The sequence below is a fragment of the Cibotium barometz genome, chromosome 35 (genome assembly GCF_041138505.1).
Source record: "Cibotium barometz isolate CiBa-2024 chromosome 35, ASM4113850v1, whole genome shotgun sequence".
NCBI classification, from domain to species: domain Eukaryota; kingdom Viridiplantae; phylum Streptophyta; class Polypodiopsida; order Cyatheales; family Cibotiaceae; genus Cibotium; species Cibotium barometz.
In genome coordinates this window covers 49,534,470-49,547,784 of record NC_141080.1, presented here as the reverse complement: position 1 = coordinate 49,547,784, position 13,315 = coordinate 49,534,470, and positions in this window count along the sequence as shown.

Sequence of the window (13,315 nt, the reverse complement as noted above, 5' to 3'; positions counted from 1 at the left end):
GTGGACATAAACTATCATTTCCTTTTCTCTGATTATTCACAAAGAATTAAATAATAAGAGAAAATCGTTCCTCTTACTAAATTATGAGCATCTGAATTCAAATTTAAAGAAGGTGCAACTTGTATGTTAGAAATTTTAAATTTAAAATGAGATTTACAAATTTACATGTATATAAGCTTCAGATTGATGCGTAGGCTTGCTTTAGGGGCTATATAGAGGCCTTCAAGTGTGCAAGAAATCAACAAATTTCCTACCTACCCAAGATATGCCCAAACTTGATGAGCTCACGCTAAAAAGACTAGGTTGTAAGGGGTTATAACAACATATAAGGTACCTCTAGGGTGTAATGATGTGAAAATGATAGCAAGTAGCTTCTATAAGTAGGCATGGGAAATATGAAGGGAAAAGGAACCTTTTTATAGTGGCCTAACCAAGCCCACATGCCAAGTTTACGGTTAGCCTACTGTGACATGAAAAATTGATATCTTTCATTTTTAATTTTGTGCATATTTTGATGGTTTCTCAATGGTAATAAGGTGGAAGCTTGTCCAAGAAGATTGCGGCGCCCACAATGGAATAACGGCGTGGTGATGCGGCGGCTTGGCGGCTACCCTGATAACAACATTCTATCTTCAAATATAATGGTTTTACTTGATTTAGGGTGCACACATTGTAAATGCCACAAGTATGCTTGATAAATACTTTGGTATGGTAGATAGGCTAGTGATGTGGAAAATAAAAGTGGGCCTTCATGCTCACATGGATTTTTATTGTATTATTAATATGGTATTCACCATAAGGCTACAAGTTGGGGAGTGTGGAAGGGATGTGGAGGAGTGTGTGTAGGTGCATAATTGGGAAAGATTCTTCTAGAATGCCTACATGGAAGAGGAGAATTCCGCCATGTGTAAGTGGGATCTCCACCTACATGCCACTTAGACTTGGCTATTATCTCATCACACTCTCAAAGTCAAAAAGTCTTCAATTTAATAATCCTCCCTTTCAAATAAAGGAATGAGCCTCCTCAATTGAGCATTTTGTGTCATTGCCATTCTCTTATCTTTCAAACCCTTATTCAAACACTCTCTTTACATGTGAATATCTCATTTAGCATTAGCTCCTCATGCTTAACCCAATTTTGGACCTCTTTGATGATTCATGATAAGTGGGATAAGGAGTTATTATCTTGGTGGGCCTGTGACTTCTCAAGGTAGCCCTTGCCTTATTGCCGCCCTCCTTTGGAGGTACCAATGGTTTTAGCGATAATGAGCATGTGGAAAGACTTTGGGGACCATAGGTAAATCTTTACGATTGTCCGCTGAGCAATGTTAACCCTTACCCTCTAGCTTGAATCATGAAGGAGATGAAAGGCAAGAGGCTATGTGAAAATTGAGGTTTCGTGCAAAGAGAGAGAAGTGCAGTTTTTGTGGTCCAATACCCAAATTTCAACTGGTAATTACTCATCACTCGGGTATTGATTTCTAAAATTGATCATATGGCTAGGAAGCTCTTTATATGCTCTTTATATGCTCTTTCCACTCATGTAACTAATTTCTTAATCCTTTACTTCATTGATGATCAGAATTTCTCCCAAAGTTGCTAACTTTTAGGTGAATTTTGACAGTTTTATAGTCTTGTAGTAAAATGCTCATAACTTTTCACTCGGTTGCCCGTTTTTGAAAGTTTTTATATAGACACGAAGCTCTCTTCAAGCTCTACGCATCTATATAATATTCTCTTGCACAGCCTTTATGGATTTAAAACTGCAATTCCCTGTGTATCTCTATTTTTATAGACTTTTGGCCATTATTTCTTCTTAATCATGATTAATTCCTCTTAATCTCTTATCAAAAGGCCAATCCCATGGGTTTTATCCTCTTGTAAGTGATTGATATATTCATTTATTCCGACCAAATCGTCCAATTTGAACGGATGAACCTTACCAATATTCTCCGTATGTTTTCGTTCACATAATCTTGAGTCGGAAGATTTTCTTCCAACAAAGAATCGCCCTCTTGTTTGGAGCTGCAAGACTGGCTGAAATTCTTGCTTCTCCGGAGCCTTTCATCTTTCCTTCCATGAATTATGATCTCACCTTTGATGTGTATATCTTTATCTTAACCTAGGGAGAGAAAGGGAGGTGAGGAGGCTGTGAGGTTTCATACAAGTGTGTTTTGATTCTAAGAAGTGACCGAAGTCCAAACCCCAACTTCGTGTCACATCTTTTGGTGGAGACGGCGGGCAGGTTTTACTTAGAATTATTCTATTTCAACCTCAAGGTCCCGCATGATTAAAGGAAAGTTATTTTGAAACAAGTAAATTTTCCTTGTTGCTGCTCATCTTTTGGTGCAAGATGTTCAACATTTCGGTGTTCCAAGGATCGGAAGGAGAAGACCCGGGGAGTTATCTCCAAGAGTTTAACCGAGCATGCCGCTTGACGGGTTGGTCTATGAAGGAGAGGGCAAAAATACTCCCAGATCTTGGAGGGTGTAGCCTTAACTTGGCATGAGGCTTTGCCAGAGGAGTCCAAGAATGATTGGGAAAGGTTGACCAAAGCAATGAAGGAGAGATTTGGGACAGTGGAGTCGCCAAATGCTTTACTATTGCAATTAGATCAAATTTTCCAAAAGGATGGAGAGTCAATTTCTACCTTTTCAGTGAGGTATGAAGCCTTATTCATCAAATATCAAGAAGCTGCTTTACATGTTGTTGCTTCTTCTTCTTCACCTTCTATGGAAGATTCAAAGAGTTCTTTAGCAATGGAGCACCTTAAGATGAGCAAGTTTATCAGGGCTTTGGATCCCCGCTTGCATGGAAAAGTTCTTAGCAAAGATCCCACTAATTTTAAAGAGGCTCTTCGTATTGCTTTGAAGAAGGAGGCCACTCTTCATATTGAGTCCACATTCCAATCTTCTCCGAATGTGCCAACCCCACCACGAGTAGAGATAGCCTCAACATCTCAGGTACAAGCTCCATCCTTGGATCATAACATTGCACAACTTATGGCAAAATTTACTGATTTGAAGTTACACTTAGTCAATGCAAGGCCACCTAGGGTTCCACGAGCTGAGGATAAACCTAGGGATAGAAGTAGTGTCACATGCTATGAATGTCAAGAGAAGGGGCACTATCGCACTGAGTGTCCAAAGTTGAGAAAAAGTGAGGATAAAAGTTTAGCACTTTTAGAGGAAACATGCTCAGAAGAAGAAGAGGAAACATTGATGCCATTAATGGCAAAAAGTGGTCGTAAAACTAGGAGTCAGGAAGAAGAACAAGAAGATAAATCTGAAGAAGAGGAGAAAAATAAGAAGAAGAAGAAGTCATCCAGGAGAAAAATTGGACAATCTGATTTTCCTCTTGGACAAGGATCTCTTAGTTATGACCTCTTAACAGATCTTAGGGAGAAAACAGCACAAATCACATTTGGGCAGCTTTTGGCACTCTTTCCAAAGCTCAGAAAGGAATGGGGTAAGCTGGCTAGCACAAGGGAATCTAAGAAAAAGAAGAAGAGGGATAATGGGACTCCTATGGTTCAAAAGGTGGATATTGATGTAGGAGATGGCGTGTCTGTGATTGATGTCATCATTGAGGGGCAGAAAATTTCTAATGCATACATTGATGGAGGTGCATCAAATAATGTCATGAGTGAAAAAATAATGAAAGATGCTGATTTAAAGTTGTCTTCTACCAACTCTCCCTATCGCATCAAACTTGCTGATAATACTAGGGTGAAAACCTTAGGAATTGTCAGGAATTTGGGAGTGGATGTATGTGGTATTTCTGTGCCTACAACTTTTCATGTCATTCCTACAAGGCCTGATGCTAGGGCTTACCCATTGATATTGGGTAGGCCATGGCTTCGCCAAGTGAAGGCAATTCAAAAGTGGGAGACAAGTGATCTTATTCTACAAGGTGAGAATAAGAAGGTCCACTACAACATCAAGAGTCGTCGCAAGAAAGTGGTAAGAGGTGAACCTTCAACTTCCGAAAGTTCAGAGTCAGAGTCATCCGATGAAGAGGAGACAAGTGATAGCTCCGAGGATTCCATCTCAGAAGGGGAGGTGGAGGGAGTTGCATTTGGTCTTTCCCTGGGAAGGGATCGAGGGGATGCTGAAGACAATGGAGCCTTGGAAGGGGAAGCTTCTTCAACCATGTGCAAGAAAGGAGATGTGGACCTCACTAGTCTTCACCAACAGAATGAGCTTCTTCTTGATGAGTCCATAGCAGGTACTGAAAGGGAGGATTACTTAAAAATGTTGGATGGGCAAACAGCTACTCACAAGTATACCAAGTTACCCTAGTAGAGCACAAGATTGATCTCAAGCCCCAAAGTAAGCCAGTGGTACAGCGGCTAAGGCGTTTGGGGGTAGTGCAAGCAGAGGTGCTTAAAAAGGAGGTAACTAATTTGCTTGAAGCTGGATTTATTTTTCCAGTAGAGAATTCAGAGTGGATTTCCCCAATTGTAGTCACTCCTAAAAAGGGTGGAAAATGGCGTGTGTGTGTGGACTTTCGTCCTCTGAATGCATGCACAAAGAGGGATTATTATCCTCTACCCTTTCAGGGTGAGATTTTGGATCAAGTTGCGGGTCATAAATTGTATTCAGTGTGTGATGGATACTCTGGATACTTTCAAATCCGGATTTGTGAAGAAGATCAAAGGAAAACCTCATTTATCACCCCTTAGGGAGTGTATGCCTATAGGGTGATGCCATTTGGCTTGACAATGTACCAGCAACTTTTCAACGCTTCATGAGTCAGGTATTTGCACCTTACTTGGGGAAGTTTATAAGGGTCTTTCTGGATGATTTTTGCATTTATTCAAGCCGCATGGATCACATGGAAAAGTTGAGGTTGGCCTTGCAAAGTATTGATGATGCAAAAGGGTGTCTTAATCCTGGAAAATGTCGCTTGGCACGAAGGAAGGTGGTTCTCTTGGGACATGTTATCTCAGAAGAAGGCATAGAGATGGATCCTGAGAAGGTGCAGGCAATTGTGGCCCTCCCACCACCTACCAATGTACGGGAGGTAAGGAGGATTTTGGGTAAAACAAAGTATTACCAACGCTTTGTTGACATGTTCTCTGAGAAGATGTATCCTATAAATCTGTTGACAAAGAAGAATGTTTCTTTCCAATGGGGGCTCGATCAAATTCAATCTTTTTGTTTGCTCAAGGAATGCATGAGTCAAAGTCCAATTGTGCAGCCTCCTAGGTGGGGAGAGGACTTTTATGTGAACCCAAGTGTCTCATCACATTCAGTGGGTGCTATACTCTTGCAAAAGGGAGAGCAAGGGCGTATGCAACCAGTGTATTATGCAAGCCGACAACTCACTGATGCGGAGGAGAGGTATGGTGAAATGGAGAAAGGTGGTTTGTCTCTTGTTTTTGCAGTAAAGAAGTTCAGGTCATACTTGTTACCTCGCCCTTTTTTCTTCCTCACATCTCAACCTTCTTTACAATTCTTGGTCCGCAAACCCAATCCTGCAGGAGGAAAGTTTGCAAAGTGGATTTGTCAGCTTCAAGAATTCTCTTTCACTTTTATTATAGAAAACACCACTAGGGCCTCTCTTGCAGATTTGCTTACAAGGAAGGAAGAAGAAGAAGGAACAGGAGCAAAGGAAGAAGTATATGAAGATTTGGAGACACCACCAACTGCTTTCACTATGCATTTTGATGGAGACTTTAGCCCTTCCGGGCAATGTGGGGCAGGGGGGATAGTTTTATTTAATCCAGGAGGAAAAGAGGTATGATGGCTGTGTGGAGAAACGGCTAGATAAGAAGCTTCTTCGACGCTGGGAAGGCCCCTTCAGGATAAAGCAAAAGTTCAAAAATAACACCTATCTTCTAGAGGATGCGAGTGGCCAGGAGGTTCCCGGACATGCCAATGAGTACCGGCGGCTAAAGATATTTTACCCTCAAGCACCATGGCCAGCAGATCCCCAAGGCAAGCATGGAAGATCTGCTGGGGGGGAAAGATGTGACATGAAAAATTGATATCTTTCATTTTCAATTTTGTGCATATTTTGATGGTTTCTCAATGGTAATAAGGTGGAAGCTTGTCCAAGAAGATTGTGGCGCCCACAATGGAATAATGGCGTGGTGATGCGGCGGCTTGGTGGCTACCCCGATAACAACATTCTATCTTCAAATATAATGGTTTTACTTGATTTAGGGTGCACACATTGTAAATGCCACAAGTATGCTTGATAAATACTTTGGTATGGTAGATAGGCTAGTGATGTGGAAAATAAAAGTGGGCCTTCATGCTCACATGGATTTTTATTATATTATGAATATGGTATTCACCATAAGGCTACAAGTTGCGGAGTGTGGAAGGCATGTGGAGGAGTGTGTGTAGGTGCATAATTGGGAAAGATTCTTCTAGAATGCCTACATGGAAGAGGAGAATTCCGCCATGTGTAAGTGGGATCTCCACCTACATGCCACTTAGACTTGGCTATTATCTCATCACACTCTCAAAGTCAAAAAGTCTTCAATTTAATAATCCTCCCTTTCAAATAAAGGAATGAGCCTCCTCAATTGAGCATTTTGTGTCATTGCCATTCTTTCTTCTTTCAAACACTCTCTTTACATGTGAATATCTCATTTAGCATTAGCTCCTCATGCTTAACCCAATTTTGGACCTCTTTGATGATTCATGATAAGTGGGATAAGGAGTTATTATCTTGGTGGGCCTGTGACTTCTCAAGGTAGCCCTTGCCTTATTGCCGCCCTCCTTTGGAGGTACCAATGGTTTTAGTAGTAATGAGCATGTGGAAAGACTTTGGGGACCATAGGTAAATCTTTACGATTGTCCGCTGAGCAATGTTAACCCTTACCCTCTAGCTTGAATCATGAAGGAGATGAAAGGCAAAAGGCTATGTGAAAATTGAGGTTTCGTGCAAAGAGAGAGAAGTGCAGTTTTTGTGGTCCAATATCCAAATTTCAACTCATCACTCGGGTATTGATTTCTAAAATTGATCATATGGCTAGGAAGCTCTTTATATGATCTTTCCACTCATGTAACTAATTTCTTAATCCTTTACTTCATTAATGATCAGAATTTCTCCCAAAGTTGCTAAGGTGAATTTTGGCAGTTTTATAGTCTTGTAGTAAAATGCTCATAACTTTTCACTCGGTTGCCCGTTTTTGAAAGTTTTTATATAGACACGAAGCTCTCTTCAAGCTCTACGCATCTATATAATATTCTCTTGCACAGCCTTTATGGATTTAAAACTGCAATTCCCTGTGTATCTCTATTTTTATAGACTTTTGGCCATTATTTCTTCTTAATCATGATTAATTCCTCTTAATCTCTTATCAAAAGGCCAATCCCATGGGTTTTATCCTCTTGTAAGTGATTGATATATTCATTTATTCCGACCAAATCGTCCAATTTGAACGGATAAACCTTACCAATATTCTCCGTATGTTTCCGTTCACATAATCTTGAGTCGGAAGATTTTCTTCCAACAAAGAATCGCCCTCTTGTTTGGAGCTGCAAGACTGGCTGAAATTCTTGCTTCTCCGGAGCCTTTCATCTTTCCTTCCATGAATTATGATCTCACCTTTGATGTGTATATCTTTATCTTAACCTAGGGAGAGAAAGGGAGGTGAGGAGGCTGTGAGGTTTCATACAAGTGTGTTTTGATTCTAAGAAGTGACCGAAGTCCAAACCCCAACTTTGTGTCACATCTTTTGGTGGAGACGGCGGGCAGGTTTTACTTAGAATTATTCTATTTCAACCTCAAGGTCCCGCATGATTAAAGGAAAGTTATTTTGAAACAAGTAAATTTTCCTTATTGCTGCTCATCTTTTGGTGCAAGATGTTCAACATTTCGGTGTTCCAAGGATCGGAAGGAGAAGACCCGGGGAGTTATCTCCAAGAGTTTAACCGAGCATGCCGCTTGACGGGTTGGTCTATGAAGGAGAGGGCAGAAATACTCCCAGATCTTGGAGGGTGTAGCCTTAACTTGGCATGAGGCTTTGCCAGAGGAGTCCAAGAATGATTGGGAAAGGTTGACCAAAGCAATGAAGGAGAGATTTGGGACAGTGGAGTCGCCAAATGCTTTACTATTGCAATTGGATCAAATTTTCCAAAAGGATGGAGAGTCAATTTCTACCTTTTCAGTGAGGTATGAAGCCTTATTCAGCAAATATCAAGAAGCTGCTTTACATGTTGTTGCTTCTTCTTCTTCACCTTCTATGGAAGATTCAAAGAGTTCTTTAGCAATGGAGCACCTTAAGATGAGCAAGTTTATCAGGGCTTTGGATCCCCGCTTGCATGGAAAAGTTCTTAGCAAAGATCCCACTAATTTTAAAGAGGCTCTTCGTATTGCTTTGAAGAAGGAGGCCACTCTTCATATTGAGTCCACATTCCAATCTTCTCCGAATGTGCCAACCCCACCACGAGTAGAGATAGCCTCAACATCTCAGGTACAAGCTCCATCCTTGGATCATAACATTGCACAACTTATGGCAAAATTTACTGATTTGAAGTTACACTTAGTCAATGCAAGGCCACCTAGGGTTCCACGAGCTGAGGATAAACCTAGGGATAGAAGTAGTGTCACATGCTATGAATGTCAAGAGAAGGGGCACTATCGCACTGAGTGTCCAAAGTTGAGAAAAAGTGAGGATAAAAGTTTAGCACTTTTAGAGGAAACATGCTCAGAAGAAGAAGAGGAAACATTGATGCCATTAATGGCAAAAAGTGGTCGTAAAACTAGGAGTCAGGAAGAAGAACAAGAAGATAAATCTGAAGAAGAGGAGAAAAATAAGAAGAAGAAGAAGTCATCCAGGAGAAAAATTGGACAATCTGATTTTCCTCTTGGACAAGGATCTCTTAGTTATGACCTCTTAACAGATCTTAGGGAGAAAACAGCACAAATCACATTTGGGCAGCTTTTGGCACTCTTTCCAAAGCTCAGAAAGGAATGGGGTAAGCTGGCTAGCACAAGGGAATCTAAGAAAAAGAAGAAGAGGGATAATGGGACTCCTATGGTTCAAAAGGTGGATATTGATGTAGGAGATGGCGTGTCTGTGATTGATGTCATCATTGAGGGGCAGAAAATTTCTAATGCATACATTGATGGAGGTGCATCAAATAATGTCATGAGTGAAAAAACAATGAAAGATACTGATTTAAAGTTGTCTTCTACAACTCTCCCTATCGCATCAAACTTGCTGATAATACTAGGGTGAAAACCTTAGGAATTGTCAGGAATTTGGGAGTGGATGTATGTGGTATTTCTGTGCCTACAACTTTTCATGTCATTCCTACAAGGCCTGATGCTAGGGCTTACCCATTGATATTGGGTAGGCCATGGCTTCGCCAAGTGAAGGCAATTCAAAAGTGGGAGACAAGTGATCTTATTCTACAAGGTGAGAATAAGAAGGTCCACTACAACATCAAGAGTCGTCGCAAGAAAGTGGTAAGAGGTGAACCTTCAACTTCCGAAAGTTCAGAGTCAGAGTCATCCGATGAAGAGGAGACAAGTGATAGCTCCGAGGATTCCATCTCAGAAGGGGAGGTGGAGGGAGTTGCATTTGGTCTTTCCCTGGGAAGGGATCGAGGGGATGCTGAAGACAATGGAGCCTTGGAAGGGGAAGCTTCTTCAACCATGTGCAAGAAAGGAGATGTGGACCTCACTAGTCTTCACCAACAGAATGAGCTTCTTCTTGATGAGTCCATAGCAGGTACTGAAAGGGAGGATTACTTAAAAATGTTGGATGGGCAAACAGCTACTCACAAGTATACCAAGTTACCCTAGTAGAGCACAAGATTGATCTCAAGCCCCAAAGTAAGCCAATGGTACAGCGGCTAAGGCGTTTGGGGGTAGTGCAAGCAGAGGTGCTTAAAAAGGAGGTAACTAATTTGCTTGAAGCTGGATTTATTTTTCCAGTAGAGAATTCAGAGTGGATTTCCCCAATTGTAGTCACTCCCAAAAAGGGTGAAAAATGGCGTGTGTGTGTGGACTTTCGTCCTCTGAATGCATGCACAAAGAGGGATTATTATCCTCTACCCTTTCAGAGTGAGATTTTGGATCAAGTTGCGGGTCATAAATTGTATTCAGTGTGTGATGGATACTCTGGATACTTTCAAATCCGGATTTGTGAAGAAGATCAAAGGAAAACCTCATTTATCACCCCTTAGGGAGTGTATGCCTATAGGGTGATGCCATTTGGCTTGACAATGTACCAGCAACTTTTCAACGCTTCATGAGTCAGGTATTTGCACCTTACTTGGGGAAGTTTATAAGGGTCTTTCTGGATGATTTTTGCATTTATTCAAGCCGCATGGATCACATGGAAAAGTTGAGGTTGGCCTTGCAAAGTATTGATGATGCAAAAGGGTGTCTTAATCCTGGAAAATGTCGCTTGGCACGAAGGAAGGTGGTTCTCTTGGGACATGTTATCTCAGAAGAAGGCATAGAGATGGATCCTGAGAAGGTGCAGGCAATTGTGGCCCTCCCACCACCTACCAATGTACGGGAGGTAAGGAGGATTTTGGGTAAAACAAAGTATTACCAACGCTTTGTTGACATGTTCTCTGAGAAGATGTATCCTATAAATCTGTTGACAAAGAAGAATGTTTCTTTCCAATGGGGGCTCGATCAAATTCAATCTTTTTGTTTGCTCAAGGAATGCATGAGTCAAAGTCCAATTGTGCAGCCTCCTAGGTGGGGAGAGGACTTTTATGTGAACCCAAGTGTCTCATCACATTCAGTGGGTGCTATACTCTTGCAAAAGGGAGAGCAAGGGCGTATGCAACCAGTGTATTATGCAAGCCGACAACTCACTGATGCGGAGGAGAGGTATGGTGAAATGGAGAAAGGTGGTTTGTCTCTTGTTTTTGCAGTAAAGAAGTTCAGGTCATACTTGTTACCTCGCCCTTTTTTCTTCCTCACATCTCAACCTTCTTTACAATTCTTGGTCCGCAAACCCAATCCTGCAGGAGGGAAGTTTGCAAAGTGGATTTGTCAGCTTCAAGAATTCTCTTTCACTTTTATTATAGAAAACACCACTAGGGCCTCTCTTGCAGATTTGCTTACAAGGAAGGAAGAAGAAGAAGGAACAGGAGCAAAGGAAGAAGTATATGAAGATTTGGAGACACCACCAACTGCTTTCACTATGCATTTTGATGGAGACTTTAGCCCTTCCGGGCAATGTGGGGCAGGGGGGATAGTTTTATTTAATCCAGGAGGAAAAGAGGTATGATGGCTGTGTGGAGAAACGGCTAGATAAGAAGCTTCTTCGACGCTGGGAAGGCCCCTTCAGGATAAAGCAAAAGTTCAAAAATAACACCTATCTTCTAGAGGATGCGAGTGGCCAGGAGGTTCCCGGACATGCCAATGAGTACCGGCGGCTAAAGATATTTTACCCTCAAGCACCATGGCCAGCAGATCCCCAAGGCAAGCATGGAAGATCTGCTGGGGGGGAAAGATGTGACATGAAAAATTGATATCTTTCATTTTCAATTTTGTGCATATTTTGATGGTTTCTCAATGGTAATAAGGTGGAAGCTTGTCCAAGAAGATTGTGGCGCCCACAATGGAATAATGGCGTGGTGATGCGGCGGCTTGGTGGCTACCCCGATAACAACATTCTATCTTCAAATATAATGGTTTTACTTGATTTAGGGTGCACACATTGTAAATGCCACAAGTATGCTTGATAAATACTTTGGTATGGTAGATAGGCTAGTGATGTGGAAAATAAAAGTGGGCCTTCATGCTCACATGGATTTTTATTATATTATGAATATGGTATTCACCATAAGGCTACAAGTTGCGGAGTGTGGAAGGCATGTGGAGGAGTGTGTGTAGGTGCATAATTGGGAAAGATTCTTCTAGAATGCCTACATGGAAGAGGAGAATTCCGCCATGTGTAAGTGGGATCTCCACCTACATGCCACTTAGACTTGGCTATTATCTCATCACACTCTCAAAGTCAAAAAGTCTTCAATTTAATAATCCTCCCTTTCAAATAAAGGAATGAGCCTCCTCAATTGAGCATTTTGTGTCATTGCCATTCTTTCTTCTTTCAAACACTCTCTTTACATGTGAATATCTCATTTAGCATTAGCTCCTCATGCTTAACCCAATTTTGGACCTCTTTGATGATTCATGATAAGTGGGATAAGGAGTTATTATCTTGGTGGGCCTGTGACTTCTCAAGGTAGCCCTTGCCTTATTGCCGCCCTCCTTTGGAGGTACCAATGGTTTTAGTAGTAATGAGCATGTGGAAAGACTTTGGGGACCATAGGTAAATCTTTACGATTGTCCGCTGAGCAATGTTAACCCTTACCCTCTAGCTTGAATCATGAAGGAGATGAAAGGCAAAAGGCTATGTGAAAATTGAGGTTTCGTGCAAAGAGAGAGAAGTGCAGTTTTTGTGGTCCAATATCCAAATTTCAACTCATCACTCGGGTATTGATTTCTAAAATTGATCATATGGCTAGGAAGCTCTTTATATGATCTTTCCACTCATGTAACTAATTTCTTAATCCTTTACTTCATTAATGATCAGAATTTCTCCCAAAGTTGCTAAGGTGAATTTTGGCAGTTTTATAGTCTTGTAGTAAAATGCTCATAACTTTTCACTCGGTTGCCCGTTTTTGAAAGTTTTTATATAGACACGAAGCTCTCTTCAAGCTCTACGCATCTATATAATATTCTCTTGCACAGCCTTTATGGATTTAAAACTGCAATTCCCTGTGTATCTCTATTTTTATAGACTTTTGGCCATTATTTCTTCTTAATCATGATTAATTCCTCTTAATCTCTTATCAAAAGGCCAATCCCATGGGTTTTATCCTCTTGTAAGTGATTGATATATTCATTTATTCCGACCAAATCGTCCAATTTGAACGGATAAACCTTACCAATATTCTCCGTATGTTTCCGTTCACATAATCTTGAGTCGGAAGATTTTCTTCCAACAAAGAATCGCCCTCTTGTTTGGAGCTGCAAGACTGGCTGAAATTCTTGCTTCTCCGGAGCCTTTCATCTTTCCTTCCATGAATTATGATCTCACCTTTGATGTGTATATCTTTATCTTAACCTAGGGAGAGAAAGGGAGGTGAGGAGGCTGTGAGGTTTCATACAAGTGTGTTTTGATTCTAAGAAGTGACCGAAGTCCAAACCCCAACTTTGTGTCACATCTTTTGGTGGAGACGGCGGGCAGGTTTTACTTAGAATTATTCTATTTCAACCTCAAGGTCCCGCATGATTAAAGGAAAGTTATTTTGAAACAAGTAAATTTTCCTTATTGCTGCTCATCTTTTGGTGCAAGATGTTCAACATTTCGGTGTTC